Below are 6,000 nucleotides of genomic sequence, written 5' to 3' on the forward strand. Positions count from 1 at the left end.
GTATATTCAATATCTTGTAATAACCTATAAGGAAAAAAATCTGAAAAAGTATATATATATATATTCTTTATATATGCATGCTAAGTTGCTTCAGTCATGTCTGACTCTTTGCAACCATATGGACCATAGCCTGCCAGGTTCCTCTGTCCATGGGGTTCTCCGGAAAAGACTTCTGGAGTGGGTTGTCATGCCCTCCTCCAGGGATCTTCCTGACCCAGGGATCGAAACTGGGTCTCTTACATCTGCTGCCCTGGCAGGTGGGCTCTTTACCACTAGCGCCTCCTGGGAAGCCTATACTGTGCTGCGCTTAGTAGCTCAGTCATGTCCAACTCTTTGCAACCCAGTGGACTGTAGCCCATCAGGCTCCTCTGTCCATGGGGATACTCCAGGCAAGAATACTAGAGTGGGTTGCCCTCCTCCAGGGGATCTTCCCAACCCAGGGATTGGATCCAGGTCTCTCGCATTGTAGGTGGATTTTTTTTACTGTCTGAGCCATCAGGGAAGCCCAAGAATACTGGAGTGGGTAGCCTATCCCTTCTCCAGGGGGTCTTCCCAACCCAGGAATTGAACTGGGGTCTCCTGCATTGCAAGCGGATTCTTTACCAGCTGAGCTACCAGGGAAACCTGGGAAGCCTGTATGTATATAATATATACACACATATATCTGAGTCACTGTGCTGTATACTTGAATTAACACATTGTAAATTAACTATACTTCAATTTTAAAAGTTTTTAAAAGGAAATACAGCTTAAACCCGGCTTTCTCTTGGGATACTTGCCCTTGGAATCCAGAGACCATATCATGAGGAAGTTAAGGCCACTTGTGGGTATACTGGCCAAGATCCTCATCTACACTTGCAGCTGGCAGCTTTAGCATCAACTGCCAGCTGATGCCTTCCAACTGCTCCACCTCCCCAGTTTCGGGGTCTTCCAACTAAAGTCCCAGACTTTGTGGAGCGAAAATCAAGCCATCTCTGCTATGCCCTGTCTGAACTCCTATCCCACAGAAATCATGAGAGATAGTAAGTGATTGTGGTTATTTTAAGTCACTAAGTTTGGGAGTAATTTGTTATGGAACAATACCTAATGGTGGGCTTCCCAGGTGGCGCTAATGGTAAAAAACTCTCCAGCCAATACAGGAGCTATAAGAGACACAGCTTCAATCATTGAGTTGGGAAGATCCCCTGGAGGAGGGCATAGCCACCCACTTCAGTATTCTTGCCTGGAGAACCCCATGGACAGAGGAGCCTGGCAGACTGCAGTCCATGGGGTCGCAAAGAGTTGGACGCAACTAAGTGACTAACACTTCTAACACTTCTGAGGTGACTTAGCACTCATGCACAGTACATAATGAATACAAGATAAAAATTTTTTTTTTTTAATTCTTCAAGCCAAAAACCATTAACAGCAAAGTCAAATGACAAATGGCTGAAAATTTTTTGCAACACTTATCAAGAAACAAAAGGCCACTCATACGACATCTGCACAGGCCCAGTTTTAGGGTCAGTGGTCCCAAGCAACCCCAGCTGGCTCGCACAGGACAGGAGCTGACTCCAGGGTCTTGTAAAGTAACTGTGGCAGTGACACTGGGAACGCATGTGATTAAAGAGAGGAAGGAAGGAAGGGAGGAAGGAAGGAAGAGGGAGCGAGGGAGGGAAGGAAGGAGAAAAGAGGAGGAGGAAGAAAAAAAGAAACTAAAGTAAACAGAATCAATGAAGGCTGATTACAATGAAGGCAGAAGCAAGGTGTTTTAACAGACTGTTCCCTTATCTGTTCTGTGAGACAAGTTCAAGGATTTCTGTTACTTATCAACTTCTGTGAACTCTGTGGCATAGTTTCATGATCACTCAGATTTATTTGTAAATGGGGAAAAAAGGAAACAGAAGAATGAGTAATTTGGCTTCTCAGTAGGGGATGAACTGCTTCCAAATACAAGCATACATATAACTGCTTGTGTATGCATAGCATGGGCTTCCCAGGTGGCTCAGTGGAAAAGAATCTGCCTGCTAATGCAGGAGACTCAGGAGACGCGTGTTCGATCCCTGGGTCAAGAAGATCCCCTGGAGTAGGAAATGGCAACCTGCACCAGTATTCTTGCCTGGAAAATTCCATAGACTGAGGAGCCTGACAGATTAAGTCCATAGCGTAGCAAAAGGTCAGACACAACTGAGTGACGGAGCATGCATGCGTGCACTGCGTATGCCTTGACAGATAAATAGAATCCAGCAATATGGATTACCTCTAGAAAAGGGAAACTGGTGGCTTAAGAACAGGAGTAAGAGGGACATTTTTTACTTTTTGAATTTTGAACCATAAGAATATATTGCCTATATTCCAAACATACATGTATGCTCTAAATGGATATTATATATAAATTTAGAACTCTCTTGGCATAACTCATTAATTACTTAATCCTCTGAATATATTGGAGGTCCCACCTTGTACCAGGTAGTGTGCAAAGTGATGCGTATACAGTCATGAACAAGTCAAACTTCATTGAACTTATGGTCTAGGAAGACAGATGTCAGAAGTGGAAAGCCATCAGTCTTAGAATCACACACTATGAAAAATGCACTAAAGGGAGAGAACCCTGGGCTGGAAGACAGGATGGTGGGGTGGGACCTGATTAAGTGAGGGAGGCCAGGAAAAGCTGGCTTAGCTCCCTCTAAGGAAGGGATTCTCGGGCTGAGCAGGACTGAGCCAAGTTTTCGATTATTTATTGCTGCAGCCAGATCTGTTCCAGAGCTTGCAGGCTTGAAACAACAGCCATTTTATTCTATTTTTATGAACTTTGAGATCAGAAATTCAGGCAGGACTGGACTGGGCAGTTAGGGCCTGCAGAACCTTGAAGTTTGTGTTAAGGATTCTGAGTTTTGTTTTCTGTACAATGTCAAGCCACCAAGGAGTTTCAGGAAAGAAAATTTATGGCTCCCCTGTGCAAAATCGTCCATGCCTCCTGTCATACCTATTCCATTGCAAGAGTTTGAGCAAGCTCCAGAAGATTGTGAAGGACAGGGAGGCCTGGTGTTTTGCAGTCCATGGGGTCACAGAGTCAGACACAGCTAAACCACTGAACGACTGAACAACAAGTTGGGCAGAGGCTGGGATACCCTTGTATTCTGCTCAACGCAAATGCTAAGTGAAATAAATCTGAAATACATAAATGAATTGACTATATAATTGATGATCTAGAAATGCTAGAATTGTAGGGCATCAGTTCAGTGATTCCCAGACTTGAATGTGTCCATGAATCTCTTGGCACAGAGTCGGGGTCGGGGGTGGGGGGGGGTCTTATTAAAATGCAGATTCTGATTTGGAAGTTCTGAGGTGACCTGAAATTCTGCATTTCTAATAAGTTTCTGTGCTACTGTTTACACTTTTGAATAGTGAGTGTTTAGGAATCATTGTATGTCAGAATGTTTTTAGCTGAAAGGTAATGGGGATCTCCCTGGTGGTCCAGTGGTTATCTGCCTGTCTATGCAGGAAACGCTGGTTTGATCCCTGGTCCAGAAAGATTCAACGTGCTGCAAGGCAACTAAGCCCATGCCTCACAACTACTGAGCTCACTGCACCACAAGAGAAGCTACCCCAGTGAGAAGCCTGCCCAACTATGCCTAAAGAGTAGCCCCTGCTCGCCACAGCTAGAGAAAGCCTGCGTGCAGCAAGGAAGATCCAGCATGGCCAAAAATAAATGAATTAATTAACTTTTTAAAACAAAGGAAAGAAAGTAGTGTGATTTGGTTGCCAAACAGTCAAGAGATGAGATTATGTCCTCCAATGGGGTCTCATTCTATTCTTCTTATTCTGCTATCCTCCTCACCACCCTCACTGTCACCCGCTCAGGAGGGTTCCGTATGGCCCTGCGGCTGCTGCACTTCCAAGGAATCACTTCTGGACACCACACTGTCCGGCAAGAGAAAGGTGCTGTCTGTCACTTTTCTTAGGAGAAAGGAAGCCTTTTCCCAAGGTCCCCCAGAAGCCCTCCACTGATGTCTCTGTGGCCAGAATTGAGTTACAGTCTCAACCGTAAATCAGTCGTGGGCAAGAGGACTGGGAATTCCATGATTGGTGTAGACTTATCAGAATCTAAGTGGGATCTAGGGAAGGAGGGATTAGGGAGAAACCTTAGCAAAGCTGGGGTTCTGATTGTAGGATGGTGGAGGCAGATGACCAATAGTAAATACTACACAATAATATGCAGATAATATGCACAAAATATGCATAATAACATGCATAATAATATGCACAAAAATATGCACAATAATATTTTTTGGCCAATTGACTGTACATAGGCCTACATGTTATATCTATATCCATATCTAGCTATCTTAACATATAAAATAGAGGATTTGGCAAATTTATTTAAAAACAAGGGGAAATTTTAAAAATGTTATCCAATACCCATTAAAAAGTGTATAGAGGGACTTCCCTGGTGGCTCAGTGGTTAAGAATCTGCATTCCAATGCAAGGGATGCAGGTACAATCCCTGGTGGGGAACTACGATCCCACACACCACAGGGCAACTAAGCCTGTGCGCCACAGTGGGAGAGGAGCCCGCCGGCTAAAATGAAAGATGCCGTGGGCCACAGCTAAAACCCGACACAGCCAAATAAATAAATACATATTTTTTTAAAGTGTATGAAGACAAGCATTTGATGAGCTCAGGTGGAAAAGTCAAGGATATGGGAAACAATACTTGTTCTGAAACCTACAACCTTTTGGGGGCAACCAAACAGAAAGAACTAAAGCAATCTACAACATAAACAAGTGAATTTTTTTTTACCCACTTAGCCAACAGTTACTGGGTAATCACTATGAACAAAGGCCTGCTCCAAGGGCTGTGAGAGATGCAAAGATAAGGCATAGTCTTCGCCTCTTAAGAATTTTGGACTCCATGGCTGATTCATGTCAATGTATGACAAAACCCACTACAATATTGTAAAGTAATCAGCCTCCAACTAATAAAAATAAATGAAAAAAAAAAAAAGAATTTTGGAGCTTAAAACACACATATAATGATGGGTTTAGCATATAAAAAATGCGACAAAGATGACAGAAGAAACTGAATGGGAGCCCAGAGAAAGGAAACAGCCCTTCTGGTCTGGAGGGTAAGGGGCCAATAGCGGACACACCATCTCTAGTGGGAGCCTTGAAAGATGGGTAAATGTTTTATCTTTAATCAGGGATGATGGAAGGTAGAAGGGGGGTGTTGAAGAATGGGAAGAGGGGAAAGGTGAATATTGGAGGTCGGGACAACAGCACATGCAGCACAGGCGACGAAGGTGTGGGAAAGGCAGGTATCCTTATTGGATTCCTATGGCAATCTCTTATCAACATGAAGCAACAAATAACATCGCGCAAGTCACCCCTCATGCATGGAGGGAGCGAGGCGAGGACAGATCCTGGGAAGAGGAACCTGGGCCATCAGTGTAAGGAATCGTGTCCGAGGGTGAGCAGACCGAAGGAAACGGAGCAGCAGGTCTGGGGAGCCGGTCCGGTTTCGTGGTTTATCATCCCCACGTATTATCAGGACAGAAACCGTTTCTTCAATGAACAGATTGTGACAACAACGAAAAGATATGGCGGGAGAATCTACCCATAAAAAGGGGCCTAAAGGACATATCAGTTCATTATAATGTGTGGATTTTATTTGAACTGTGATTCAAACTCAAAAAAATACGACGTTTATGAAAATTGAGTACCAAGTATTTGAAGTTGCTAAGAAATTACGTAATGTTTTAGGTACTGGTTGCGGTTATATTTTTCAAAGGGCTCCTTATCTTTTGGAGGTACATTCTGAAATATTTGTGACTGATACTGGGATTGGTGTCTGGGATGACGTTATAATGTCTGGGGTTTCCTTCAAAAAAAAAAAAATACAGGGAGTAGAGGAAAGGTAGAGATAAGTTGATAATTGTTGTGGGTTGGTGTTGAAGATTCACCATACTCTTCTGCTCGGCTTTGTATACGTTTGAAATTTGAAACTCATCTTCATATTAA

The sequence above is a fragment of the Cervus elaphus genome, chromosome 33 (assembly GCF_910594005.1).
Source record: "Cervus elaphus chromosome 33, mCerEla1.1, whole genome shotgun sequence".
Classification (NCBI taxonomy): Eukaryota; Metazoa; Chordata; class Mammalia; order Artiodactyla; family Cervidae; genus Cervus; species Cervus elaphus.